Source organism: Lissotriton vulgaris, chromosome 5 (assembly GCF_964263255.1).
Source record: "Lissotriton vulgaris chromosome 5, aLisVul1.2, whole genome shotgun sequence".
Taxonomy (NCBI): domain Eukaryota; kingdom Metazoa; phylum Chordata; class Amphibia; order Caudata; family Salamandridae; genus Lissotriton; species Lissotriton vulgaris.
In genome coordinates this window covers 733,303,403-733,318,888 of record NC_141693.1, presented here as the reverse complement: position 1 = coordinate 733,318,888, position 15,486 = coordinate 733,303,403, and the positions used below count along the sequence as shown (strand labels likewise).

The 15,486-nt window shown below is 43.1% G+C and overlaps 1 protein-coding gene across 1 annotated transcript in view; it reads right to left on the bottom strand.

Moving 5' to 3' along the window:
- DNAJC11 (DnaJ heat shock protein family (Hsp40) member C11) overlaps positions 1 to 15,486 on the bottom strand; it is a 788,848-nt gene that overhangs the window by 224,419 nt on the left and 548,943 nt on the right. The window lies entirely within an intron of this gene.

Sequence of the window (15,486 nt, the reverse complement as noted above, 5' to 3'; positions counted from 1 at the left end):
GAGGAATACAAATATTGTTAAGATATTTATTTGCTGAAGAGTTCTGTGTTGGTCGTATTCCAGTTTTGAATCAAAGTAGAAAAGAGGCTTCCAAGCAATAGATGGCAAAACGTGTACACTTGTCTGTGATGGAGGCCCCCTCTACCTTCAGAAACTTACAAGGAGCTGGCCTGGTGGTAGAATAGCTCTTCCCGACTTAAAAAAGTATGACTGGGCTGCACAACTCATCACTATTAGTCATGGAGTCCATCTCCAGGAGGACAAACCAGCATACACGATGGATAGGAGGAACATGCAAACTGAGGGATATCTTAGCACCATCTATGGGGAACTACACACTACACCCTTTCCCAGTCCTACGGCGATTATGCTCACCCTTCATCACGCCGCATTACATACTATGAATGGGAGGGACAAAATTGCACAAGCCACTTCCTTATGGGACACTGAAAATCTGGGCACCCTGCCTACGCAAAGGGACTTTAATAAATGGGATTTAATAGGTCTGTCCAAAGTGGGCAATCTGTTGAAGCAGGGAGAAATACATCCATTTGTAAGCTGCAGAGGGAATACCAAATGGCGCCCACTGAGACCTACTGCTATTTAGAAATATGTTATGCCTTACAAAAGATGTCACTGAGGGATGAAGAACTCCCTGAATCTCCCTCATTGAAGACAGATTGCTAGATGAATATATGCCCAGAAAGGCGATCTTGCTTACTTACAGTAAATTGTTGCATAAGAAACCTGATACCATGACCCATTTGCGACAAAGCCGGGAGCGAGACCTTGAGGGCCTAGAGGATGACGAGTGGCCTGAGGCTTTGGCATCTTCTAGGGAGTTAGCCATACGTTCACGATTTCACCTAGTGCAATTAAAAATCCTTCATCAATGCTACTATGCATGTACAACACTGGTTACAATGGGTAAAGCAGAGAAGGTAGTGTCCCAGGAAATGTGGTCAGGAGGGTACATTTATCCACATGATATAGGGCTGCTGGGTGCTCCAGCAATATTCGGAGGCAGTGACAGCCTGCCCAAACAGTGCTTGTTAGAGTGACTTGGGGTTATCAGCAAAATGGTGCCTCCTAAATGTATGGGCTGAAGCTGACCTAACCCATATGGACCGCTTCTGGCTCACGTTGGGGTTGATGGTTGCTAAGCAGAATGTGGCACATATGTGAAGATACAAAGTAACACTGCATCTAAAGGATTGGAAGAGGGACATGGATTTTTGTATGCATATCAGCGGGAGCGGTGTGATGGAGCAAGGATTCGCACATAAAGCGACTTGCTTGAACTCCTGTACCTCGAAAAAATGTTAATTAACTAATCAACCTGTTTGTCTTATTAATCTACCCCTTGTCTGACATTTTTGGGAGTCCGAGAGAAACTTGCTTATGTGTCTATTAATGTTAATACGCTTGCAACCTCAAATGGCCGCAGCTACGCGGGAATTTAGACTGCACCTGCGTCGGTCATACCCATGTGACGTGACATCTTCAATGTCTTGGTGGGAAACTGTTTGCACTTGCGCAATAGAGCTAAGATGGCTGCTCTGTGTTCTCACATGCTTGAAACTTGCATTGCTGCTTTCGCTAAACTGTTCGTTCTGTTTAATCCTAATGCTATAGTTTATATTAAAGTAATGGGTATAGTGCAGAGATTCATGGTATACAGTGAAATCATTTATTCTGTGTTCTAAAACTGTTGCTTTTCCATTTCATATTACACTTCGAAACTTGGCCTGTCCTAATACGCTGTACTCCATCTTGAATGAGACTGCGTCTGCGCGAGATCTGCGAGTCTCCAGAGCAGTAACCTTTAAATCCCAGCCATGGAGCTGATTGACTGCGAAGATGCTCCTGGGAACCTGAACTGCGACCCAGCTAGAAGAAGCTGAACTACAAATTGCAACAATTGTATAAGATGTTATATTCACCATTGTTAACCAAAGGCATATGTCATGAGAACCTGGAATTTAAGGGGCGTGTACGGAATATGAATAAAGAGCCTGAGAAAGTCTAGAAAATAGGTGGTGTGATGACCTGTCCTCCTCCTTTGTCCAATCAAAATTGGGGATCCTTACACTTGCAACATTGGGGGGTGGTACACTGACCCGAAAAACAGTATAACTAGCGTAGGTTTAGCTAGAAAAATTGTCCGACTTGACCGAATAGCTGACCTGTCACTGACCCAACGCACTGAATAGGTGACTAAAAGCAGAGGGCTGCAGAGCACTCTGTTGGGAGGTTCAAGAACCAAATCGGGGTTTTTGGGAAGTGAAAGTGCTGGCGAAGCACGTTGCTGATAAAATGTATAACCCAGTCGGGGTTATTGGCAGATTCCTTGCAGAGAGGGAGTAGCGCAGGCGTTGCAACCGAAGCTGCGGGTGCTGATCTTAACCTTGGTGAACCGGTCCTGATCCGAATTCTGGGGTGTTTCCTGTCCGGATTGTCCATGAGCTGCACCTGCTCGCCTACTGGCACCTAAGTCCTTGGGGGTTCTTCTCGTCTTTTTCAAACTGACCCGTGGCCAGGGTTGGTCTTCACTCTATCCTGGGTAAATATAAAGTCTGTATGAGTGTTTGTAGATAAAATTTGCATCCCTTTTCTCCTTATCCTGAATTTGCAAAGCTTAATTGCATATGTTCCTTTTCTTTCCCCGTCCCTTGGTAAATGAGAATTTCATGTATTACTGACTATTAGCGTGTTCCAATTTTTCCCTACCTATAGTCAAGGTTAAATCGTTTCTATTTAGCATATGTTCCTTTTCTCACCCTCCCTTTAGGAGATAAGCTGAGCTTAATAGTATTTTCCAAATCTTACCTTCCCTATAGTATCGAGCTAAAATTAAATCTCGAATTGCAATAAGTTTTTCTTTAACTGCCATCTGAAATTGTGAAAATCTTTGGGTTTAGCATGTTCCTTGTTTCTATCTTCCCTTTATTTTAAGTTCCTGAATGATTAGCATACTCTATCTTATTCATAGCTATACGCGGTTTATGATTTTGATTATAGATAGTCTCCTCGCTTTTAATCTTCTGCTCATGGCACACGATGATGATGATGATTAGATAACATTTTGAAACCTACCCAGACTCTGTGGTTATTTCATCCTTATGAAATGTTATAAATGTCTGGAGTGCCTATCTTTAAACTCAACTCCCTGATCCAATGTGTTTAGATTCCTAGTATCTTCATTACTAGGTCATAGGTATAGGAATTGGAGATAAAATTCACAAATATACTGATAGTAGAGCGTGAGTTACCTGAATAAAGTTCTGGTTTGTAGTTTGAAATTATGGGCCCAGGTGAGTATTAGTAAAATTTCCTAGCTGGGTGACCTGCGCGCTCTATCAGTATACTTTTCTGGAAGCAGAGGATGGTTAGGGATTAGTTAAAGTTAGGTAGTTAGTTAGTAGGTTAAAATTCATATTTTATTAATCGATCAAATGTGCTATTATTGAAATGTTTATTTGATGCTGCTATATTGAAGTTTATGTATTAACCAAACTTGTTCGTACCTGTTATATGTTTTGTCTGGAATGCCCGGGGGCAGAATAGCGGGTGGTAAATAGAAACCACATCGCAGTGAGGTCAGTGGCTCGAGGAAAATTAGTGCATGGTTGGGCAGAACTGGAAGCACTAATTAGGGTTTTCTGTATGAATGATTGAATAAGTGATAGCAAAGAGTTCGCTAGCAAAACATCTAACGTGATATAACCTAGTAAGGGTCACACAGAAGGAGTAGCAGGTTCGTCAGAGCTTGATTGATAGCAAAAGGGTTCGCTGGTGAAACTTTAGACTTAGTATATATCCCTCAGTGGATGAGTCAAGGGAGTAGCAGGTTCTCTAATGCTTGTGTGAAGGGTAGGCAGAAGGGATCTATCAGCAGTATACGAAAGGTAAACGGAAGAGGTTTACTTGCAGTGAAATAAATCTTTCCTTTCTAGACACTCTAGTACAGTAGCAAATGTTTTGCGTTGTAAATTAAACAAAGCACTTGCACTTTAAAGGAAGTAATTAAGTTTCCGTTACCTTGTGAAGGTGGGAGTCAGTTGCGAAGCTGCGCTGACGTCACTCAGTGCAGCGCTGGTATTGGTCAAAACAGGGGGTGTGTGGCTGAGTTATCATTGTAAAGGAGGGGTGAGCGCAGAAGCGTGAGAACTTGACTCACGGGAAAGGCCGCGCACCCTTTGGTCGAAAATTACTTGCAACCACAGTGTTGATTGGTTGTCGAGAAAAATAAGACTTGCTAGTATTGGAAGTGATTTTGTAAACAAAGGAAATTCGTAGAAAGTATATGTGGTATCCAACTTTTCCAGAGATTAGAGCTGATCCCACATACCAGGGGTTTGCTAGAGAACAAGCGATACGAGGTAGACCTCGCAAAATGTACGGAAGGAAGAGAAAAATGACTTTCGTAGACAAAGTTAAGAATTACTCAAGAAAGACAAGCCCATTAAAACTAGAGAAGGATAATTCCCCAACCAAACACTCCTGCATCCTTTATGATGTTTGACAGAGGTTACCATTCTTGTGTATGGTTAGAAAATTGGGAGGAATATACTAAAGATGATGGAATTTTAGCATTTCCCTTAGAAGGTACATTTAATGGAAGAATTCTGTTCAACCGAAGGACCCGAATGAACGACTTATATGCCAGACCTAGATTGACACAATATGAAGCTTTAGAGGAATGGGAAATAGAAGCTTTTGAGCGGGACAGACCAAGAATTGGCAAAGGGTTAAGTAAGTTTTACCCAAGAGTTAAAAGAGAAACCAAAGAGAAAAGAATGAAAGAATGGAGACAGAATATGCTAGTGGAAGGACTTTACCCAGTACTAACGGTAGAGGAGCCTGTGGGAGGTAAAAGGACTGAGAAAACTAGACATTTAATGACTAGTGGTAATTCCGATGACGATTACATGGATGATTTATTAATGAAAAATCCACCACCTTATAATGAAGAAACGAGAATAGTAAACCCAAATAACCCATTCTTTAGGCCTCCTTGTAATGACGGGTCAATCACATCGAATCAGACTGCCCCGTTTTTTAAGTCACCTTTAATTCCGTAAGTGATACATGAGACCTCCATCGAAAGGGTATTACAAGAAAGAGAAAGAGAAGCTTTAAATAAACAGAGAAGTGAATTAATTCAGAAGATTTCCCAATTAAATACAAGTCCGAGGCTTTGACAATTCCAGTAACTATTGGCCCAGTTGTTCCATTGTACGGAGATAAACAAACTAGTCCAAAAGCTCCAGTTATAACTACATCAGTAGTACAGCCAAGAAAAGAACCCCTGATAGTAGATGATCAGGCAAGTGAATGTGAATCAGTGATTTGCTTAATGGATTTACCAATACAAGAGCCTGAAAGTGGTTTCATGAGAAAAACCACTCTTGTACCGGCAAGGGAAGTACAGATAGAGACTTCATTAGGTACGAGAAGTGCCACTGTAATAACTCCTGAAGAAATAGATTGATGGACCCGAGAAACAGAGAGACCAAAGATACAGCCCAAGCCATTAGACATATATAAATTAAGGATTGAAATAGAAGAATTGATGGCTGGGAATGTGGGATTGGAAAGAATAAATACCCTTAGTGAAGACGAATTGCTGTTTGGCTGCAAAAGCATCACTAGAAATACAAAGGTGTTTCACGAAAAATGAATGGACACTGCAGCTAGCATGGGAATTGACATTGGTAAATCTAAAGTGTTGCAGAAACCCTATCGAGTAGAATTGTCTGACAAAGATTTGGAAAACATGAATGTGTCAGGGAAAAAGGTCCAGATCAGAGAGCTAATGAATTTGATTAAAAAATGGTGTGAACTAGAGAAATGGAAAGCGAGATGGGCAAAGAAAAAGGAGGAAGTGTGATCAAGACAATTGGCTTCAGAATATGTCTTAAAAGAGACAGATAAGGTAGAAAAATTATGTCCCAAGCGAGAAGTACCAGGTGGAGGATATGTACATGTGCCATGGTCCAGACAAGATATTATATCATTTACAAATAACTTTCCAAAATTGCGAGAAAAACCTGTAGAGTGGTACAGACAGGTCGAGAGATTTGTGAAAGTTTCAAAATGCCTAGATAGTTTCTTTGACATTGTAGTTCCCGTAGATCTGTGGACAGAATGTAAAATTGCTGTTGATTGGCCAAATGAGGAATACCCTAGCGGCCCAAAGACAGGGGCTCCTTCCGAAGATGTCATGAGGAAGTACAATCAGGTGATGTTGTACCTGAAAGGAAAGGTGCCTGAAAGAAGAGACAAACTGGACCCGAATAGATAGAACTACTCAGAACCGGGATGAAACTGTACATTCATACTATGAGCGTCTGTTACAAGTGTTCAAGATGTATAGTGGCCTGGACAATATCGAAATGAAAGACATGACCCACTTCATTTAACGATTTGTGTTAGGGTTAAGGCCTGAGATCTCACAGTGGATTAAAGACAATAAAATCTGTTGGCAGGCTAAACCAATTGATGAAGTCCTTAAATATGCTAAATACTGTGAAGATGAGTTAGAAAATAAGCTAAAAGAATTAATAGAAAAGGTCATGTGGGCACAAGTAAAATTAGCAGAGCACCAAGAACAGCAGTTAAGCAAAATGACAAATACTCAGAATCAGGGCCCTGGGAGTGGGGGAAAGCCGAGGGTAAAAATGAGTAGAGAAGAGGCCAGAAAAAAGTTTCCCTGCCATGGGTGAGGAAAGATGGGGCACTGGAGGGATGAGTGTAAGGCTGTACAGAATGCTAATGTGCAAATGAATGATTTGCACATTCGCCGAATGAGGTACCACGGAAGACCCAGCAACAGGTAAAACAGAATCAGTTGCCTCGTGCACCTAGGCCAAATTATAGGAGCAAAGCAAAACAGGGTGAAGACACTGAAGTTTGGGAAGGAAGGGAGGATAGAAATGCAGCAACTTCGCAATTCTTGTTAAATGATACATTTCCTCTGTGACGAACCTTACTGACGGGAGGACGAGGAGTGCGTACTTGGCGCCTCCTTGTCGGTGGACCAGTCAGGGCCATACATTGAAGGAAAGGTTGAAGGAAATGACGTCACCTTTCTGTTGGACACTGGTGCTACCCGTTCTACTGTGAGAACAGCAGACGTTCCAAACTTACCTCTCTCGGGAGAAGCAATCCAAGTAGTGGGCGTTTCTAATAAATTAATTAGTACCCCTGTTACAGAACCTTTGGAAATTAAAATAGGGAATTTCAAAGAGATGCATAGATTCGTTGTTTGTGATTCAAGTCCCGTGAACTTACTAGGACGAGATTTGCTGTGCAAAATGAATTGTACCATCTTTTGCACTCCAAATGGCGTAGAAATTCAGACCCCAGATGAAGATGGAATATACAAATTAATGCTAATAAGACCCGACTCAGAAATTAAAAGACTGACAATACAAGACTTACCTGAAGAACTCCAACGGACAGTGAAACCAGAGGTATGGGATTTTACTGGAAAAGATGTAGGATTAATGGCAAACGTTGACCCAATTAAAATAACCATAAAAGAAGATGCAGTTTACCCAAATACTCGACAGTATAAAATGAGTGCAGAAGTAAAATCAGGGGTTGCTATTGAAATAAGAAGGTTGTTGGAAGCAGGCATTGTGCAAGAGGTGTTGAGCAGTCCTTGTAACTCACCCATAATTGGCATGAAGAAACCAAGTGGTAAGTACAGGGTCGTACAGGACCTGCGCAAGGTTAATAAAATCGTTGTTCCTTGCTGTCCTGTTGTGCCAAACCCTGCAGTGATCTTGTACCAAATACCATGGAATGCTGGATGGTTTACTGTTATTGATTTATGCCATGGATTCTTTTAAATTCCATTGCATCCAGACAGCAAATTTATTTTCTCATTTGAATTTGACAGTCATGTTTACGTCTGGAATCGTGTTCCTCAGGGGTACACAGAGAGTCCTTCAATTTTTAATCAAATTCTGAAAAAATGCCTTGAATCTCTGATATTGCCTGGAGAATCAGTCCTGGTGCAATATATAGACGACCTCTTGGTGGCGTCTAAAAGTAGGAGAGACTGTGTTGTTGACACCATTGCTTTATTGAACCATTTAGGTGAAGGAGGACATAAAGTGTCGCCAGATAAATTACAGTTCTGTACCTCCTCAGTGAAATATCTGGGGCACCAGATAAAGAGAGGTGTCAGGAAGGTTACCACAGAAAGGATTAGAATAATTCGAAACATGGAGTTACCCAATACCCATAAAGAAATCAGAATGTTTCTTGTAGTTGTAGGATATTGTAGGCAGTGGATTGTAGGATTTGCAGTCCTAGCAAGACCATTGATAAAAATGACTAAGAAAGGAGCTAAGGACCCAGTGGAGTGGGATGACGAAAGCATGTCAGGTTTTGTGAAATTACGAGAATGTCTGTGTACAGCTCCTGCATTAGGAATGCCTGACTACTTGAAGGGTTTGCACTGTTTTGTGATATACGAGACAATTGTGCACTTTCAGCCCTGACCCAAATTCATGGTTTAACCAGACTTCCAGTAGCATATTTTTCCTCTACTTTGGATCCAGTGGCTGCTGGATTACCTGGATGCCTGAAAACGATAGCTGCAACTTGCATGAGTCTTGAACAGAGTGAATCCATTATTATGGGACATCCTGTAACTGTGTATGTTCCACATGCAGTTGTAATTTTGCTGACCAGAACGAAAACTCAGTATCTCACACCTAGTCGGCTGACTAAGTATGAGAGAATCCTTCTAGGTGCAGGAAATGTAACCATTGCCCGATGTAATATTCTGAATCCAGCTACCCTACTACCAAATTCACTCACAGCAGAAGTGAAGGGAAAAGTTGAGCATGACTGCCTTGATCTGACTGAGTATAGCGCAAAACCACGCCCAGACATAAAAGAAGAGCCCTTAACTGACGAAGATTATGAGCTATTTGTAGATGGCCCATGCATGAGACATGAAGAGGGAGGTCTAAGCGCTGCTTATTCAGTATGTACTATGGGAGGTCCAGTGGAAGCATCCTATTTACATGGAGTCAAGTCTGCACAAATAGCTGAATTGGTTGCATTGGCAAAATCCTGTAAATATGGAAAAAACGCAAAAATAATCATATACACTGACAACCAGTATGGTTATGGCGTTGTGCATGACTTTGGCCAATTATGGATGCAAAGGGAGTTTCTGACTTATTCAGGTACTCCTAACAGAAATGGAAATTATGTACAAGACTTACTGGAAGCAATCCAGTTACCAAAAGAATTGGCTGTGGTCAAGTGTGCTGCTCACAAATCTGGCAATGGCAAAGTGACAGAAGGTAATCGATATGCTGACCAATTGGCCCAACATTGTGCAAAATACAAAATGACTATTAATAAAAAGATGGGGGGAAACGGAAACAGCTGCCAACTTATGATGCTTGAAGGAATAAAAACATGGGAAGAAGTGAGAGATCTACAGGATGCAGCAGACCCAAAAGAAAGGGAACATTTGAGAAAATTTGGTTGTCCGAGAAGGGATGAAGATGGTGTCATTGTTTACCTTGATGGTATGCCTGTGTTGCCAGACTGTCTGCTTGCTCCTAGGGCTAGATTGCTACATGGGGACACACATTTGGGAAGAGATGCTATGATACACATCTTTAGGCAGACATGGTTCAACTCGAGATTCAGAAACATAGCAGAAGTACTCTGCCAGAGGTGCCTGGTTTGTCAACAATTCAATCCCGGAAAGAACACTGTAGTTTTGCCAGAAAAGATTGGAAAGGCAGAAGGCCCTTTCATACGATTACAACTTGACTTTATTCAGTTACCCCCTTGTCGAGGAATGAAGTACATCCTTGTCATTGTCTGCCTGTTTTCAAACTGGGTGGAAGCTTATCCTGCTCGCAGAAATGATAGCATCACTGTAGCTAAACTGTTACTTAGGGAACTTATACCTCGGTACGGATTTCCAGTCACAATTGAATCAGACATAGGAAGGCATTTCCATAGCGAAATAATAAAACAAATTTGTGAAGCATTCAAAATTACGCAAAAACTGCATTGTGCATATCGCCCAGAGGCTTCTGGAGTGGTAGAACAACTGAATGGCACTATCAAATCCAGATTGGGAAAAATGTGTGAATCTACTCAAATCGAATGGCCAGATGCTTTGCCACTTGTTTTGATGGGACTTAGGAGTATTCCAGACCGGAACACAGGTTTGAGTCCCCATGAAATACTGATGGGAAGAGCAAAGCGGCAAGCGTGGGTACCAGGATACAAACTGATAAGCATATCTGATGATTTGGAACTAGAATACTGCAAAGATCTGGTTGACCAAGTGCGTTCTTTCTCTCACCAGATTGGGGAAGACGCTGTCGCCAGACCAACAACTCCAGCACATGACTTGAACCCAGGTGATTGGGTTGTAATAAAGAAACATACTCGGAAGAGTTGCCTTGCACCGAAGTGGGGAAAACCACGACAAGTGATTCTGGTAACCACTACAGCTGTGAAGTGTGCAGGCATGCCATGGTGGATCCATGCCAGCCATACGAAGAAAGTGACTGAACCTGAAGAAACTGAAGCTGAAGATTGTGCAGCTGAGGGGGGTCTCAAGAAATTGGCCCTGAAGTAGCTGAAGAAGAACAACCGAGCTCCAGTCAAGATGATTGGGTCCCAATAATCGACCTGACTATAGATCCAATAAGAACAAGAAGACAAACCTACTTAGATAGAGAGTGGGATAGTGAGGCTGAGACCGGAATAGAAGGAGATAATCAGATCATCGAAATCCAAATAAATCTGATGATGAGGAAGACCAGATAGGGAAAGAACAGGTTATTGACACTCCTCCAAGAACTCCTGAGCCTGAAAAGGGACAGATAGAAATTAGGGCGGAAGTTCAAGCGGAAGAAAATCAAAAGTTCGAAGTGCTTGAACAGGATCAGATAGGACTAGGCAAATGTGTTCAGGAAGAAGAAATTGAAACAAACTAAAGCCAGAACCAGCATACACCTGAACAAGGCCAGTTTAGAGACCAGGCAGAAGAAACTAATATAGGACCTGGACAGTTAGGAAGTGACACAGAAAACGATCTTAAAAATGTGCCAAAATTAAATGAAAGTAAAAGAGCGTTTGAAGAAAATCAAGAGACAGTGTCAGTTAAAAGACTCAGAAAAGGAGACAAGGTACCTCGATTTGTCAAAAGACTGAGACTAAGACTAAAGACTATTGACGAAGAACTTGAGCAGGAAAACAAAGACTCCAGTAAAACTGATCAATCTGTGATAAAAACTAGGAGACGAAGTGCCCGAATAAAGAGACTGAATAACAAGTATCAGAGTCCTGAATGGACTTATCTTGTGTTGGAGGACTTTGAAAACTTGGAAATAAGTGACGAAAGTGATGAAGAATTGATTACTGACCAAACTGACGAAGAAGTGAAACCAACCTGAAAGCTGCCCTGAGTAAGCAACCTGTGCAAAGTTACAAAGAGGGGTTGAAGCTTCTTTTGAGTCAAAATGTCTGATTCCACTGTGAATGGAAGACCGAGACGAAGTTGTTTTAAAACATGCTGCAAAATATGTTTATGTAGTGTAGCATTAGTACTTACACTATGGATAGGACTAACAATAACTATTCCTTACATGATGGGTAAAGATACTAATTTGTACCCTACGAAGCCAGTGACAAAGGACACAGAAGAGCTGCAAACGAAAGATACACCACAAAGAGTAGATACACAGGAGAAAGCACTTAGCCTTAGACAAACTAGAATGGACTTAGATGCACCAGATGAGGAAGGACTGCATTATAATAGAATCAAAAATAGAACTCATTTAAATATATTTGAAAACCTTTTAGTGCACTATGTAGAAGCAATGAAGATTGAAGACTGTTATGTCTGTATGAAGCTACCCACTTCAGTCGCTGAGGGTGTGACATACCAACCTTTGCCACTAACATATGGAATTTCCTGTAGTATTTTAGCTAGTTTATTCTATAAGAAAGGACCTTTATAGTATTATTATTCTAACTCAGATGTGATATTTACTGAACTTCCTATACGTGGCAATCTAAATCCTGGCTTTCGACCTGGTTACTCCACGGAGACTGCACTTCTGAGAGCGACTGAAACCCTGCGACTAGGAGCAGATGCTGGTCATACCATGGCACTCATTATGCTCGACCTCAGTGCCGCGTTTGATACTGTAGCACATTCCATCTTGCTACAGTGCCTAAACGAGGCCGGGGTCCCCAAGTCGGCACTGGATGGCTGAAAGCGTTCCTTACTGATCATAGCTTTCAGGTACAGAGGGGAGCTTACTCCTCAGACAGCATAGGCTTAGAACAAGGGGTGCCTCAGGGCTCCGCCCTGAGCCCCACCTTGTTCAACTTCTACATGGCTCCTTTGGCAGATGTGGTGCAATCATACGGTGTTGAATTAGTATCTTACCCCGACGATACCCAACTGCTAATCTCCCTATCCCAAGCTCCTACCTCGGCAGCTGCCAACTTTAAGGACTGTATGCAGGATCTAGCAGGCTGGATGAATCAACACTGCCTGAAGCTTAATGGCTCCAAAACGGAGATACTGGTGATAGGAGGGAATGATGCAAGCTGGACAAGTGATTGGTGGCCAACCTGTCTTGGCCCTCTACCTACTCCCTGTAAGGAGGCTAAGAATTTGGGCATCTGGGTAGATCCCAAATTATCTTATGATGGCCACATTCATAGATTAGTGGGGAAATGCTTCGGGGTACTAAAGACTCTTAATCGCACCCTGGACCTACTACCCTTAGAGGCTAGACGAACCATGACCCAAGCTTTAGTGACCTCCCGTATAGACTACGGCAATGTGCTATTCCTAGGAACCACTGAAAAAAATATCAGGCGACTGCAGGTACTTCAAAACACCGCAGCAAGACTGGTCCTGAGATTACCCAAAAGAGCAGCATCCAAACCAACTCTGGCTGCTCTACATTGGCTACCTATAAAAAAAAGGATCCTATTCAAAGCGCTCTTAATGTGCTATAGGATCATATCGCACAAAGCCCCTCTTTATCTGGCGGACCTAGCCCTCACCTATGAGCCTAGCAGAACACTTCGCTCTAGGGGAACTGGCCTACTTAAAATCCCTCGCGTAAAAAAATCCAGAATGGGAGGCCGTTCTTTCAGAGTGCTAGCTGCTAACAAATGGAATTCCCTTCCAGCGAACATCAGGCTAGCAGACACTGAAACGAAGTTTAGAAAACTTTTAAAAACCTACCTGTACGCCCTATAGATTCTGTCTCTTGGTCACGGTTATGCCTCTCTCTCCACAGCGCGGGGACACGCCGAGATGGCATCACCAGGCGCTCTACAAGCTCCTTTATTATTATTATTATATTAAGAGTGATTAACACGTTATATGGGTGAATACTTTCTAACTATAGGTACAATAGATATAGGTGAAGCACACAGAGATAACTTGTCATGTACTTTACACGAACAAGAGAAAATGTTTCTAAACATGGCAGAGAAAAGAAGAGAAAGTTTCCAAAGAAAAGCAAATGACAAAAGGCAGAAAACCCCTAAATGGGCTGAAAAGATAGAAAGCACATCAAATGGTGGAGCTAATGCTGCTATGTTGCTGGAATTCGAAAAGAAGGGGAAACTTTGTCTTCATAGAAAGAAGACTAGTTATTATAATATTATATTCATTGGTTCCAGTGAACGCGAGCCACTCGCCGCTGACCTCCGAACGGGGAAACATTACAAGGGAATAGTTAATAGAGGGGAAAGACACTTCGTCTCCTTATACGCGGACGATCTGTTATTATTCCTGGAAGACGCAGATGAAGCGCTGAAAGGCGCAGAGAGGCTCCTAGAGCGTTTCGGTAAGATATCGGGCCTAAAGGTCAACTGGACCAAGACGTGCTTGTTCCCAATACGGAAAGGAAGTACGCGACCGCCCCATCGCCCTATGTTAACCTGGGAACCCACATGCCTAAAATACTTAGGGGTTTATATATATCACACGGCAGCAGGTATACTAGATGGCAACATAGGACGCTGCATAAGAGCATTGAAAGGAAGTATGGCCTTTTGGGCCACCCTACCACTCTCAATGACCGGTCGCATTTCGGTATTAAAAATGGTCGCACTCCCGCGCCTTCTTTATTATTTCCGTACGCTTCCCGTGTGGATTCCCAACCCCGTTTTCCGAAACTTAAACTCACAATTGACATCTTTCCTGTGGGGGTCGGGCAGATGCAGGGTTGCACTCAAGACGCTCCACCGCCCGAAGGATGAGGGGGGATGGCAGTGCCGGACTTTGAACTCTATTACCTGGCGGCTCAACTGCAGCTCTATACGCAGGAGGTTGCGAGAGAATACAGGGGTCCGGAGCAAGACAGACAGGGAGGTACGCCGAGGCATGTTCTCGCTTACATTGCCTTGCAACAGAAGTTGACCTTGAGCGATTTAACCCTTGAAGAGCAGACATTTAGGCTATGCTGGAACCGCACCCAACGCAGGGCGGGAGTCCGGCATCCGTATGCGCCTGAGATTCCTCTGGGGATGATAACAGCGCTGCCTCATGGGGGAGACTGGTCGCAGCTGCAGACTTGGGAGGAGGCGGGACTGCAGGTACTGGGAGACCTGTATGAAGATGGAGCATTGTTACCGTACCAAACTCTACAAGAGAGATTTGACCTATGGCGGGGAGGCTACTTACTGCATGCAGCGGTTACCAGAGCCATGCAGGCACATTGGAGAGGGGGACTATCGGAGCCCACGACAACCATGGCCTGCAGTATGTCATGATGGCGGCGGGCACATATAAAGCAGTACCATGCCTATACTCCAGGATGTTAAGACTAAACTTGCCGTCATTAGCCGCACTAAAAGCTAAATGGGAAGCTGATTTGAATAAAGAGATCCCAGAGGTAGCTTGGGCGCAAATAATGCGGCGAGCACGGAAGAGCACGAGAAATGCACGCTTCCAGCAAATACACTTCTACATCCTGCATAGGGCTTACCTGACACCCGGAAAAATCAGGAAATATTTCGGAGTGGCGGACGCGGTATGCCCCAGGTACACCACGGAGGGGGCGGAGATGGAGCACATCTTTTGGTCCTGTCCACATTTAGGAGAATACTGGCGGGAGATAGGCGATACGCTGAACGAAGTGACTGAAAGGGGATTGCACTTTGACATGGCCGTCAGCATCCTGCATTGGTTCCCACATGACCCTAAACATAGGGCAACTAGCAAATTTATTGATATAGGCCTTATCCTATCCAAAAGAGAAATTACAAGACACTGGAAAGCGAGAGTGGGCCCCACACATAAGAGGTGGACGAGCGAATTCTTGAAATGGGCGGCTGCCGAAAGCACACTACGATACCAAATGGCACATCGAAAATTAGATGACAAAGCATCAGCAGCAGCGGCGGCATGGGAAACACTGGTGCAGGCGCTGCGAGATAGCACATTACCAG